The 15,248-nt window shown below is 43.6% G+C and overlaps 1 protein-coding gene across 2 annotated transcripts in view; it reads right to left on the bottom strand.

Annotated features, from left to right (window-relative positions):
• Tmem178a (transmembrane protein 178A) overlaps positions 1-15,248 on the bottom strand; it is a 59,379-nt gene that overhangs the window by 18,746 nt on the left and 25,385 nt on the right. Inside the window, exon 1 of one of the 2 annotated variants that reach the window (XM_031356750.1) lies at positions 4,239-4,295. The exons of the other annotated variant lie outside the window; for it this stretch is intronic. The gene's annotated coding sequence lies outside the window, so the exon portion shown is untranslated. Of the gene's footprint in view, positions 1-4,238; positions 4,296-15,248 lie in introns of those variants that run through there. 2 annotated transcript variants of the gene reach the window in all.

Here is a 15,248-nt window from a genome sequence, read left to right on the forward strand (position 1 = left end):
CTCTCTCTCTCTCTCTCTCCCTCTCTCTCTGAAACAGGACCTCTCACTGGCCTGGAACTCACTAATAGACTAGCTAGTCTGACCAGCCAGCAAGTCTTCAGGGATGAAAGGGATGAACCTGTTCCCAGTTTCCAAGTGTTGGGAGCACACCGTTCACCATTCTCAATCTCTCCCACCCTTTAAAAAACAAACAAGCAAACAAACAAAAAGTCATGGGTTCTTCAGATCAAAATTGTGTCCTTTTACACAACTCCAGGAAAATATGCCACATTCTTTGATATTTCCTATGCAAAAATTCTTCCCAATACTTGCAATCTGAACTCAGCAACATTTTAAAAAGCCATGCATCATGACCAGATGAGATACATCTCAGGAATACAAATGGGTTCACTATACAAAGTTCACTTTATGCAGCATACCATATATGGACCAGAAGATAGAGATGATCTGATCATCCCAATCACACAGAAAAGGTATCTAACAAAATCTCCTTGAGGGTTGGGAAAATGGCTCAGCAGGCCAAGGGCTTGCCACATCAGCATGAGTTTAGATCTTCAACACCTACATAAACCCTGGTTGGGCATGGCAGCCCATCTCTAATCCCAGGAGAAGCAGAGAAAGAGAGGAGGGAGAATGAGAGAGTGAGTGAGAGAGAGAGAGGCAGAGACAGAGACACACAGAGAGACAGAGAGACAATGGGAGAGACAGAGACACAAAGAAACACAGTGTGAGAGACAGAGAGAGAGAGAGGGAAGGAGAGAGAGAGGGAAAGAGAGAGAGGGAGAGAGAGAGCAAGAGAGAGAGAGAGAGAGAGAGAGAGAGAGAGAGAGAGAGAGAGAGAGAGAATGAGAGAAAAAGACCCCAGAGCAAGCTGACTAGCTGATCTGTTGGAATAGGCACGCTCTGGGTTCAAGTAAAGTGCTGCCTCAGTATCTCAGATGCAGAGTAATTTATGTAGATGACCAACATCAAGCTCTGGTTTCTACACGCTTCCACATATACTTGTACCTCCACAAGGGGAGATACATACATACCACACACCACACACCACACACATACACATACCAAAAAAATCCAATTGACACTCACCAATGACCCCAGGTATAATTATTTCCACTAAACAGAAAACATTTGAAGTCCAGAGGTTAAGTAGTTAGCCTAGGCCACAGTACAACAAAGTAAGCAAGTCTTAATGTGTATGCGGTTAGACAAAGTGAATTCTTTACCTTCTAGAAACTCGTGCTAGTGCTACAGAGTTCTACAGTTATTGCTAATCTAAAATAAAATGGTCAATTCAATATGAAAAATTGATTTTTTCCAGTTTAGTACCAACATGAGCGCTTTTGGAAACAAAGCTGCTTCCTGGCGGAAGGCTGTGCCTGTATATTGTCCACACCTGTCTGTACATGCTATTTGGAGATTAGACCAGCTCCATGGCTGACTCCGTGGCTTCCCAACCTGCATCTCTTAGAAGCTGCTTCATGCTGGTGGAGAGGTGCAGAATTGGAAAAACAAAACAAAAACCAGTTTTCATGGACTCAGAGGGATTCGCCTGAGAATGACTTCTGCACTTAAAGAACTGTGTGCTCCCTTAAACCTCAGAACAGTCCCAGGACTGATTCTCTGCTCTGTGCCTTGACAGTACCTTGCAGGACCCCAAGAGGTAGGGGGTACGAGAAGAGGGCAAGCACCCAGCTGGTGCTCTGCTGGGGTGAGAACTGAGGCTAGTGGCACATACATCACCAGGCACATTTCCTTCCCCTGGGATCTTAGTCTACACTTCACTGCCAAGGATGCTGACACCGGCATCAGAAGGTGGAAAGGGGAGGGACCAGATCTAACGAGCAGCATTTGAAGGTCTCAAAGATTAGAGGTCTGGTGGTGAAGCCCTGATATCCTAAGCTCAGTGTACGAGAAAATGTTCTATACCCAGTGCTCTACTTCAGGGAAAAATGATCAGAGAGACTTTGGACTTTGGAGAAAGAGTGTGTGAAGGATGGATCTGAGGCCAGCCACAAGACTTCTGATGTCCCACTCTTAAATACGTGTTCCCCTGTCACAGCACAAAGTGAGACAGATATGAAGAGAGAAGTATAATTATTAAGGTTTGGCTTTCCACAGCCCATGCATTAAGCCAACAAAGATGACACAGAAAAAGACCTGCTGGTGCTCAGTGGCTCACCAAAGCTATTGACTAAAAGAGAAAGACACAGACAGTCTTCATGGATGAGGATGAATTCCCTGCGGTGATGTTAATGAGTGATACCAGCAAGATCCACTAGGAGGCATTAGATCCCAGTGCTCTCAAAGCCACACAAGCAAACTCTGAAATCAACCTTGCTTTCTGGGCTTAGAAAGGACGAATCTGGCGCTCTGCAATGGAACACAGAAAGCATGAGCTCATAGCACCAGATGGCATCGCACAATGAGGGGAAGAAGTACGCAGGGGGCTGAAAAGAACAAGCCGTGGTCTATATTTGGTGAATAATTAGCTTCTTACAGGGCCAAGTAAAGCCAGTTTAAGGATGCTAAAAACCATAGAATAAGATATATAAATAAATACATTCTACTGGATGAGGAATGGAGCCTTTGGTCTGGTGAATTGTTGTTGTTTCTACTGCTGACAATAGTGAGCTAGCCCCCAAGCTAGTGAGTTGCAAGGGCACACACTGAGGTTAAAATAAGGTAGAGACACGGCAAGTACAAGATGCTACAAAATTCACAGTAATTCAACATTGAGATGTTATTCAGGCTTCGAACCTGGACAACCAGGACATGGGTTTGAATTACAGCTGTGTGAACATAACAAATCATTTAACCTGTGCCTGCATTCCCTCTCTTGTAAAAGCAGAGGCCTGACGGCATATACTCCGTATGGTTATTGTGAGGAAAGCCTGGCCCAGCCCAGGGCTTAGCCCTTCATAAACCTCAACGCTGGACCATGAGTCATCTCTTGGCACATGCTCACATTCCTTAGACAGAACCACTGCCCCATATCAGGAGGCTGTACCCTAAATGGCCATCACAGATTAGCTCATGTGTACAAACGGAGAAGCAGAAGCATGCAACAGTTGCCTGGGCAATGATCCAACCACTGGCTCCTACTTTCCTGTCCACTCTTGTCTTCTGTGCAAGACTCCCAGCACTGAGCTCCTGCAGAGATTGTCAACTAACGTGGATATCCCTCTTCTCTCACACAGCAGGAGACATATGTGCCACTGCTGGTCTAATCTGCTATGTATCTGGGGCCTCAGTAATCCATGAAATGGGCTTGGAGATAGATAGGTTCAGTGGTTAAAAACATGGGCTGCTTTTATGGGAGACCTGGGTTTGATACCAAGCACCCACGTGGTGACTCATAGTCATCTGTAAATCCAGTTCCAAAAGATCTAGTACCCTCTTTTGGTCTCTGAGAGCACCGGGTACATATATGGTGTACAGAAAGACAGATAGACAAAACACATACACATAAAAACATTCCTTTAAAAATAAGTTAAATGAAATTTGAAGGCACCTGAGTTTTTCCTGCATCTTCCTGCATTTTACAGTATCATGTTACATTGCTTTTTAATTTTTTTTTTTTTTTTTTAACATTTGTGTGCTTTTATTTATGTGTACGATTGTTTGGCCTGCACAAATGTATGTGCACTGTGTGTCTATTGCCCATGAAGGCCAGAAGGGGGCACCAGATACCTTGGAACTTGAGTTACTGATGGCGGTGAGCCACCACCTGGGTTCTAGGAATGGAACCGGATCCTCTGGAAGAGTAGTAAGGGACCATCTCTCCTGCCCCGGAGCTATATTTTTACAACTCCCATTTTGAGAGAGGGTCTCTATATCGGCCTGGTTGGTCTGGAGCTTGCAAGGATTACAGCTGTATGCCACTGCTCCCAGCTTACGTTGCTTTAAATTAGTGGCTGTGAGTGTTTTACTTGCCATAATAGATGTATTTATTTAAAAATAAAGTGCTTGGCACGTATAAGTGTTATGTTCTTATTTATTACATAGCTTTAGAGACAGAGAGAAATCTCTCATACTCCTTCAATGCATGACATTAGGGTTTCCGTGTATCCTATCACACCCTGAGAATATGTGAGCGGCTTCCCATTGACTGAAATCTCTGCAGCTCTACCTTACTTACGCTGGGAATGATTCCCAGAGGCCACTTCTGTCCTTAAAAGTAGTCCATGGTAGTGCTGTGCCTGTCTCCATGACCCTCCTATTCCTACAGTGCTCACCTTAAATTTTTCCCAAACACAGCTCTGTCTTCTTGGGCTCTTGCCTTGGCTCCTGAGTCCTGTCTTTGCTCTCTCCTGGTGGGTCACAGTCACCCTCTCTGCGCATGACTCAACCCCCTTATGAGCAAAGGCCACGCCTTCTTTGTCAGATTGTGGCATCTCTCAGGTAAGTCTGAAAAGGGTATAAGAACAATACCTGAGAGTCTCTAGATGGCAGGTCACAACAGTATACACTGTTCCTAAAACGCTGAAGGGCCTCTTGGAATTCCATAAGTAGTCCATGGACAGAAAGTAAAGATATCTTTGTTTCTTGAAAGCTCAGCCAGCACCCACCCCAGTGTAAAGGGGAGGGCAACCCTAGAGTTACAGGCCAGGGCAGCAGCTATGTTCTTGTCAGAGGCACTTCATCTCAGAGTGAAGCAGGTGTTAAGCAGATGAAAGAAATGTCGCTCCCTTTATTGAGTGCCAAGGTGAATGAATAAGCCAAGTGCAGTAAGCTTGGTGGCTCCTACTGACTAGAGAGCCTCGGCCGGCTGAAAGCACCTTCTGGAGGGCAGAGCCATCCAGTCTATGCACTGAAAGGAGGGCAAGCATGGGCAAGGGCTAAGGATGAGTAGGATTGCCCAGAGGAAAGAGAAAGCACATGCTGTACAATTTCAAACTTCCTAGTAGTTATATTGAAAAGGAAACAGAGGAGCTAACTTTATTATTATATGTAGACACATAAATATGTAATTTTGACTTTTTTGTGTATAATTTATTTATTTTTATTTTAGGTGTATTGGCGTTTTACCTGCATGTATGTCTGTGTAAGGGCATCAGATGCCCTGGAACTGGAGTTGCAGACAGCTCTAAGCTGCCATGTGGGTACTAGGAACTGAGCAATGTTCTTAACTCCTGTTCCGTCTCTTCAGCAGCAATTTTGCTGTTTTGTTTTTTAATACAGGGCCTCATATAGCCCAAGGTTAGACAAAAGTTCTTATGTCTGAGGATGACCTTGAACTTCTGACTCTCCTGTTTCCACCTCCCAAGTGCTGGGCTGACAGGCATACAAGACCATGCCTAGTTCTATGTGGTGGGGACCAAGCCCAGAGCTTTGTGAATGTTAGGTAAATATCTACCAACTGAAGTATATTCCCATTTAATATTCTAAATATATAATTGATATTTTGAAACCTCTTAATGTCATTTTGACATACTCTTTGGTCAGTAAGTCTCTCCCTCTATGTTCTGTTCTCTTGGCACACCCCCTTTTAGAGGAGTTTCCTTTCCGGTACTCAGCATCCCATGTGGCTGACAGTCATCACTACAGCGACAGAAGAGAGGTGCACAGTGCTGGGCAGTTTAGAAATTAATTCAGCCTGCCAAATGCCCAAACAAGAATAACCGTGTGCAAAAGTGGAGGGTGTCCTTCAGGCTGGGGAAGCAGCTGGCCACTGGCATAGGGCATTTAGGTCCAGTGTTTCTTTAGTGCTGCCATTACATTGTGTCTACAGTAAAAGGAACAGAAGAGGTAGGTGTGGTGGCCAAGGCCTTTAATTCTACAATCTGAGTTCGAGGCCAGACTGGTCGACATAGCAGTTTCTAGAGCAGCCAGGCAGGGCTGCACCGTGCCACCCTATCAAAAACAAACAACAATAGCAATAATAATAATACACTGGGAAAAAAGGCAACAAAATGCCAGAAGTTTCCAGTTTCTCAGAGCCATCACACCATATAGTGAGGGACTTGGCTGGCATGTAGGATTTGAGGCTAAAGAATCTGATTATGAAAGATTCCAGCCCTAGCTAGTGTTCTCCCCAACCCCAGCTTCTCCTTCTCCTCTTCCACTAGCAGGAGACAGGAAAACACAAACCATACCAGCCCTTCCCCTTTCCCCCAGCTCAGAGAAAGCAAGCTGTGAAAGATGATGTCTTTCATGAGAAAGCAGAGCTGACCAGAACCACCCCCCACCCTCCAGCTCCTTCCCCAAGTCTCAGGTAGAACTGAATATAGCCAGTAGCTCAGGAGATGTTCAGCCCCAAAACACTGGAGCATCTTCCTTCCCCAGGGAACACCATCTGTGTTAAGGACAGGCCAGTGGTCACAACTGGCCACTCTTGTTATGTTCACAACACACAGTCCTCAGAGAGGTCAATGACATCAGGGCAGAACTATCTGAACCATGCTTGGGTTCTGTGGTGTTACTGATGCCCACCTGAATGTACAGCTTCCTGAACCAGTGGTTCTCAACCTGTGGGTTGCCACCCCCTTTGGGGACTGCATATCAGATATTTACATTGCAATTCATAACCGTAGCAAAATTTCAGTTAGGAAGTAGCCATGAAAATAATTTTATGGTCCGGGTCACCACAGCATGAGGGTCCCAGCATTAGGAAGGTTGAGAATCACTGTCCTGAACTGAGAAAGGCACCATGGTTTGAGTAAATCTGTGCTTTCTTCCTTCTCCAGCATGGCTCTTTCAAGTGCTGTGAATATTGGTGATTTAAAAAAAAAAAAAAAAACCTGCAAGGTTGCAACTTTATGCTCAAATACACTGGAAAGAGCTTGGGAGTGCATTCAATACATGTGTGTAAGCAGCAGCACGTGTGTAAGCCAGACATTAGCTTTGAACAACAAATCCAAACACTCAAACATGTATTTCCTCATTTGTGAAACAGTCTCAGAGTTATCATTAGGACAGAATGAGCCAATATCCCATGTTTAGTAAAGGTCCCATCCACAGACTCTCTTTAGAAGGACCAGCAGGGTGTGAGCCAGGTTCTGCGGTAGTTCTAAAGATTTCATTCTCACCCCAGTGTTTAAGAGAAAATAAGTGGCCAAGTAGCAATCACTGGGTTCCCCCCCCCCCGACAGCTTGCTTATTTTGGTGAAATACTGTAGCATAAAATTTACTATTTTCATTGCTTCTCTGAACATATTTAAGATATATAACTTGATGTTTTGACATGCATATACAATTGTGAAATTACCACAACCAAGCCATTTAACATATTCATAAAAACTCACCATTACCTGGAGTAAGTGTGTGTGTTTGTATGTGTGTGCTTATGTGTGTTGAAACATTTAGGATCTACCTCCTCACAAGTATACAACACAGTACTGTTTGCCGGTGCCTGAGCTGGACACATCACAGAAACCTATCACTGCATGTGGTAATTCTTTTTTGATGCAACTGTAAGTGGGATTGCTTCCTGTTTTAGATGGTTTATTGTTAGTATAGAGAAATACAATTGATTTTTATGTGTGGATTTTCTATCTAAAACATTTTTTGGCCAGTTTTCCGTTTTCCTCCTGCTATTGATTTCTAGCTTCATGTCATTGTAGTTACGAAAGACAATAAAATTTCATTTCCACACTTTCTCCTGTCTATAGGGTACCCTGTGTTGCCTGTTTTCCTTTGTCAATAGAAGGTGTTTATTTTGCTTAGCCCCACGAGTTTTCATTTCTGTCCATGTGGCCTGTGGTTTTGGTCTTCCAAGTTAAGTCTTAATTTTGTTAAGGCTCATTTTATGGCCAAACATGTCATCTATCCTATTTACACCATAACATTACGCTCTTCATCTGAGACAGTTACATCTGTCTCATTTTGCCTACTACCAGCTCCCAGAGCCACATTCTACTTTGTTTCTCTGAGTTTGATTATTTTGGGTTCCACTTAGAAGGGGGATCATGTGCCATCCCAGGTACTGTCCTGGCTAAGTATATGACACAGGTGTTTGGTGTTTTGGAAAAACGGCAGGACTTCCTTCTCTTTTGGGCTAAGTAATGCTTACTTCCCTCACTCAGTCATTTGTTGGGGATATTCACACTGTCTCTGTCTCACAACTATCCTGAGCAATGCTGCGAGGAACATGAGCAAGCAATAATCACCTTGAAATCTCAAGTTCTTTTCGATAAAATAAAGACGAGTGGCTTTAAATTTCGAGGACTCTCTGTTGTTTCCTTTGGTGGGGTACCCACTTCCTTTCCCACTGAGTGTGCCCCAGTGTCCCTCTTCTGTGTACCTTCCCAACAGATGTCTCTTAGTTTGAGATGTCACCCTGAGCAGCATGGCATGGTGCCATCCCTTGATTTCTGCTCCACCATTTGATTTCCCAGTGGTTGATAAGGCAAGGTGATCACATTTTCATACACACATTTACCATGTACATGTCGTTGTTTGTCTGCTATTGAATTTTACGATTCCACATTTTGCATGTTAATCTCTTGAGGTATCTTCTTTGGAAGCGTCCTCTGTCTTTCTGGAGGTTGCCCTGCGCTGACTGGTTTCCTATGCTGGTAGAAGGTGTCGCCTTTGCTTCCACCCGCTCTTTTACCTTTGCCCACATCACCTGTGATTTTGGCTGCATATCTGGAAAGTCATTACACAGACTAACACTAAGAAGCTTCCAGCATTGTGCAGTTTGAGATCTTTTCTTATTCTGTTTTGTTTAATTGTATGACTGTCTGTCTGGACGTACGTCGTATGTGCTGTGCGCGCCATGCGCATGCAGTGCCCACGGAGGCCTGAAGACGGTGACAGATCCCTTTGAACTGGAGTTAGAAAAGGTTGTCAGTTAACATGTGTGTGCTGGGAACCAATCCCAGGTCCTCTGCAAGAACAGCAAGTGCTCTTAACCACCAAGCCAACTGTCCAGCCCCACAGCTTTGAGGTGCTAACTCTTTATGCCAATTTGGGTTGATTTTTTAAAACAATAAAGGTATTTTTTATATTTTATTCTTTCACATACAGACATCCAGGTTTTCTACATTATTTATCCAAACCTGGGCATCTTTTCCCCCCTCACATTCTTGGCTGCCTTGGCATACCATCAGTTAGTTGTCCATATTGTGTATGTTTACCTGTGGGTGCTTTATTTGTCTCACTGATCTGTCAGCCTGTTTTTATGCTAGGATCACATAGTCTCTTTAATATAACTTTATAATATAATTTGAAATCAAGAAGTGTGATGCAGTCCATCTTTGTGTTTTAGAGTCTTTTGTGGTTCCAAATGAAGGTACGAACGTCTTTCTCATCCTGTAGAAACTACTGGAGCATTGGCAGGATCTGACCAGGTCTAAAGTCCACTTATAGAGAATGTGCCAAACCTAATCTCCTAATCCATGAATGTGGGGCATGCTTCCATTTTACTTGTGTTTTTCAATTTTGTTGATGTTTTACAATTTTTAGTGTACAGATGTTTTAATTCTTCAGTTACATTTATTATTTCATTCTTTTTAATGCAGTTGTAAATGGGATCGTTTCTCTTTTTTTTCTGTTATAAATGGTTGAGTTGTGGCATAAAGAAATGCAATTGGTTTTTTTTTTTATATATACTGATTTTTCTACTCTAAACCATCTTTGGGGCAAATTTTTGTTTTGCTCCCACTATAGATGCCTCATTTCATACTATTGTAGTTACAGAGATACTGTCATTGAACCTTTTCTTAAGACGTGTTTTGTAGCTGATCATGTCCTCTGGTCTGAAGCATGTCTCCCAGGGGTGAGAAGAATTGCCTATTCTGCTACCCTAGGATTACAAGGTCCATATCTGTCTGTTAGGTCCATTTGGTCTATAGTGTTGTTCAAATCTGCTGCTTCTTCATTGATTTTCTGTCTAAATGATCTGCTCACTGTTGAAAGTGCTGTATGCAAGTCGCCTACTATTACTGAGTGGTTACCCATTTCTTCCTTCAGTGCTATTGACATTTGCTTCATATATTCAGACACTTCAATACTAGGCACGTGTGAATGTGTGCATGTATGTGTGTGTGCCCATGTGACTCCGTGTGGTGGGGGAGGGGGGGTTATTTTTAATTGTTAGATCCTCTTGCTAAATTAACTCTTCTATTATCAGTCAGTAACCTTATTTCTTGTGATTTTTTTTCACTAAAGGTTATTTAATCTGATAGAAGTATAGCATACACATTTGAATGTGAAATAGAAGCGTCCCCTTGATTTGGATACTGGGTACACAATTTGGGCCTCTGTGAGCATAGTATGTTCTCCTAACCATTGATCAATCTCTCTAGCCCCAAATTTGGGGAGTCTCCCATCATTAATCCTTTTAAATATTTTATCACTGTTATTTTATGTGTATGGCCTGCATGTGTGCCTGTGCACCACTTGTGTGCCTGGTACCTCCAAAGAGGCCAAAAAAGGACATCAGATCCTCTAGAACTAGAGTTACAGATAATTGTGTGCCACCATATGGGTGCTGGGAATTGAACCTGGGTCCTCAGGGAGAGCATCTAGTGCTCTCAACTGTTGACCCCACTCTCTAGACCCTGTCATTGTTTCTTGAAACAAGATTTCTCTTCCTTTCTGTTTGTTTGCTTTCCTGGGGTTTTATGGGGTTTTATTGTTCTGTTTGATGGAACTCCTTGTGCCACAATCATGTCCTTTACTTTCTGCCCTTCCCTTTTTCTTTATGTTAAAATGACACCCATGCTTATGAATTGACCACATTCTGGTGAATAATCCAACTACAGTAGGAGCTGTCTATGGAACTTCCCTGTTGCTTTTAAACATAGTGTGACTATTATTGCTGTACGTGTATGGTGTCTTGCCTGCATGTGTGTCTGTGTTCTGTCTGTGACTATTGTTGTATGTGTGTGGTGTCTGGCCTGCATGTGTGTCTGTGTTCTGTCTGTGACTATTGTTGTATGTGTGTGGTGTCTGGCCTGCATGTGTGCCTGTGTTCTGTCTGTGACTATTGTTGTATGTGTGTGTCTGTCTTGCCTGCATGTGTGTTTGTGTTCTGTCTGTGACTATTGTTGTATGTGTGTGGTGTCTGGCCTGCATGTGTGTCTGTGTTCTGTCTGTGACTATTGTTGTATGTGTGTGGTGTCTTGCCTGCATGTGTGCCTGTGTTCTGTCTGTGACTATTGTTGTATGTGTGTGGTGTATGGCCTGCATGTGTGCCTGTGTTCTGTCTGTGACTATTGTTGTATGTGTGTGGTGTCTTGCCTGCATGTGTGCCTGTGTTCCGTCATTATGCTGTTCAACTCCAGAGTTTGGCTCTTTCTGTGCTTTGTGACCTCATTAAGCCCGTCATTCTGGTCAGTGTTTGTATTGTTGCACTTCATTGCGAGGCTGATGTGAAATCTTTGTCAGGTAACTTAGAAATCTCCATCCAACTGGGAGTAGCCCCTGAATGTTTATTTGCTTCCTTTTCCAGCATTGCATTTACATTTTTTCATGTACATCTAGTGCTGTCCCCCACTCTACCTTTACCGATTGGCTTCAGAGAATGGCTGACAGACTCCAAAATCCTTCAGACCTTCTTGTCAAATCCTCTGGTCCTTCTACTGATTTTCCTCTTAAGGTTAAACTCCTAAAATTGTTGAGCATTTTCAAAGTCCCACAAAATCAGGTCTTTGCTGACAAACTCCAATTTATTTTCCCTAGAGAAATACCTTTTTCCTCCATCAGGACGCTGATCTTCTGGTTTACAACAGACGTGTTTGTGACCATGACTTACCATGAGTGACAGGACTCTGACTCAGCCACCTCACCGATGCTACTCTGTCTGGATGACTTTTGCATATACACCACTCACTGGTGCTGAGAACACTCATGTTGCCCTGCAGCCATTCCCACCATACCCTCGTTGGCTTCCAAACTGAAGTTCTCCTTATTAAACAAAGTGTTCCTACCTCTTTCACATCCCTGTGAAAGTCACCATCCTCCTCTCTGCTCCTACGTCAATCATAACCACCGGTATTCAGAAGTTAATCATTACTTTTTCCTCACTCTGTCACGTACTCATTAACTCAACAAATATTTACTTGGCCAGTGCCCTTTACCTCCTGACTCTAGAATATGGTACCACAAAGACTAAAAGTTAATGAAGTGAAAGTAAACTAGAACCAGGAAATAGGGAGGAAGAGAAGGAGCCAATAGAAGAGCAAGAATCCCTACCTCATGGTGAGTGATAGACCTCATGGCTTTGGTAATCTCCCACATATGTGAATAAGAACCACTTAGCCAAGGCTGCCTGTTTTCGACCAGTTGGCAGTGTTCTACAGAAAGGCATCCTGAAGCAGCGTGCTGCTGCTTTTCTCCATGTGTCCACATAGCATCTTTCTAATTGAGCTACATTTTTTTAAAAATTGCTTGCTTTATAGAATAAACCCTGGATCAAGCCGAACTGACTAATTACTAACTGTTTATGGAGATTAGGAAACGACATTTGGTATGGCTGATTTATGAAAATGAAGTCAAGGGCAATCACTCTAGTCACATTATAAAAATAATTTATGAATATTTGCTCCAGTGGACAATGCTCTCTGGTCCCGTTCACCACCAGATGGACTACTAGATTTATGATGCTTGCCTCACAGACACACCAAGATACACGGAAACTAGGAGTCTAGTTAAAGCTGGCCTTTAAGATCTAAAGAAAGTCTATCAAACAGGGATAAGAGAGACCTCAGTAGGTAAAGTACTGGCCGAGAAAGCATGAGGACCTGGGTCCAGTCCCCTGAACTCACATAAAACAAACAAACAAACAACAACAACAAAAGCAGGCTTGGCCATGCACACCGGTCATCCCATGGCTGGAAGGCAGAGACATGAGGCCCCCAGTGTCTGAGGAGCCAGTCTAGCCAATCAGTATCCTCCGGGTTCAGTGAGAGATCCTATCTCAAAGAATAATGTGGAAAACAAGACTCCTGATATTGACCTCTGGTCTCCATATGTACATATATGTACTTGTGCGAATACACACACACACATACACACACACACACAGTTATCAAAGGATGTGCAGGAGAGCAAGGTAGAGCAAGCATAACCCATAGTTCGGGGAGAAGGAATGCCTTCAAATATTCTAGCACGCAGTAGGATAACACGGTTAACAACAATTAATTATTTTAAAGTAGCTAATGGAGAAAATGGTGAATGTCCCTAACACAAGGAAGTGATTGCTCAGAATTGATTACCACATATTGTATGCCTGTGCTGAAATGTCACACTGTGCCCTATAAATATGTATTAGGAGTCCATTAAACTATTTTAAAAAGAGAGTTTATTGTATAACTAGTTTTATAATCGACAGAAGTGTGCTCTTGGGTTTTAATGGTTTGTTGAAATCAATTTTTTAAAATCACATATAAATTGATTTTAAACAATATTTTCAACTTTTTCTAAGCAAGAGCTAAGTATAAAACTAATACTTGAACTTTTTACCTCCTCAGCTGATTCTCTCATAAATAGGTTGCCTTACAGATAAGAGAGGAACAGAAGCAGAGAGATGACACTACCTTACTGGAGGCCCCTCAGCTCCAGGTAAGGCTGGATTCCAAGAGCCAGATGGAAGAAGCCAAACCCTGAAGCCATTAGTGGCAGCGGCAGGAAGTGGCAATCAGAGACAGGACCCTCTGGCTTTGGCTGCCCTTGTCACTACTTCCTGTGTGTTGTGCTTCTTCCAAACAGCTCTGCTCATGTCTGGAAGCCACCACATCAGCCTGCTGCCAGATCAGCACACTTCTGAGCCCACCAGGACATGGCTGCAAGAGTACAGGGAAATGGCAACCAAGCTTTTACTCATTACAGAGCATGACATGTTCTGTTCAGGGCTCCTTCTCAGCAGCCCTGTTATTTACCTGTGGCAGACAGTCTCCCCCCTCACAATAAAGAGATAAAGCATGGGGCACTAAGGAGGGCTGCTCTTGGTGGCACAAACAAACAACAATGGTTAGAATTTTCTGGGGCCTCCTTTATGGCAAGCTTCATGCACAGCGCTTTACTCCAATTTCTTTGTGACTGGCTCTATTATTACCTCTGTTTTAAGGAAGATGCTGAGGCTTGGAGAAGTCAAACAACCTGCCTAGTGACTCCCTAACTTAGCCTTTTAGTTAAGATCAAGTGAAGACTTAGGATAACAAGTGATCCCTTTCATCAGCCTCCTTTTAGCTATCTGAGCAGACTTGACCAGAAAGAATCACCTTGACTGTACCTCATGTTGCCCAGCTAATTCTAAGTGGACAAGGGGAGAGCAGGCAGGCCCACACCGAGCTGGTAGCTGTCTACACTCGTGTCCCATTTTGCCAGCACACTGATGCACTGGGGCTGTCCTCCTCCAAGGGGAAGCAGGAAGGAAAAAGAGTTCATTGAAACCACTGTGCGAAGAAGTCTTTCCCTGAAGGCAGAGCTCATTTCCAAGTACAGGGCGCCTGACTGGGCCTGAGGCAAATGAAAATAAGAGATGCAGAAATGACCAGGAAGGGAAGAGATGTGAGAGGTGGATGAGGAGAAGGACTTCTAGGGAGGTAACTCCAGAGAGCCAGACACACACAAACTCGTCAGAGTGATGGGGCAGGGTGAGGGAGCGTAGTATTCTAATCTCAAGGCGAAACCTCATTGTTTGACCGAGTGAGGCTGAAATTTCCATATGGGAATCTCTGTTTGCATGGGGGTAGAAAACCTATCCCACATCCTGTATACTCAAAAACTGGATTCTCATTCTATAATCTCCTCACCTATCCACACAGTTCAAACAACCCAAACAACCAAGCGCTTGAGCCTAACCGGACTTTTGGTTCAGGTCCAATGCCAGCATGAAGGGGAACTGTAATTTCCTTTGTGTTTACCACCTGTCCCTATCACATCCAGTCCTAACAAAGACATACACATTGCCTAATCAAGGGCAAAGAGAGGACACAGGACAAGATTTCTGGGAAATAATGTGGACCAGCACTTCGGCCCACACATTGCATCTCACAGTCACACACACACACACACACACACACACACACACTACCTTCCCCCACATCTCATCAGAGTGTGCCCACACAATGTCTCCAGCATTAATCTTCTGTCAAGCAGCATGATGTAGCCAATCAAGCAAGGGGGGAAAATGTACCAATAAGCAGTTTTGCTGAGCATCGTTACATTAGCTATTTGAAGGAAAGGATATTAAGAACCAGCCAGGAAGCACAGTTCCTCCAGATCACACAAAAGTCAAAAGGTTAGCCCCCAACCCCATCCGCCTGTCATCACAGCTCTGCCCCGCCACACACACA

Source organism: Mastomys coucha, unplaced genomic scaffold (assembly GCF_008632895.1).
Source record: "Mastomys coucha isolate ucsf_1 unplaced genomic scaffold, UCSF_Mcou_1 pScaffold6, whole genome shotgun sequence".
Classification (NCBI taxonomy): Eukaryota; Metazoa; Chordata; class Mammalia; order Rodentia; family Muridae; genus Mastomys; species Mastomys coucha.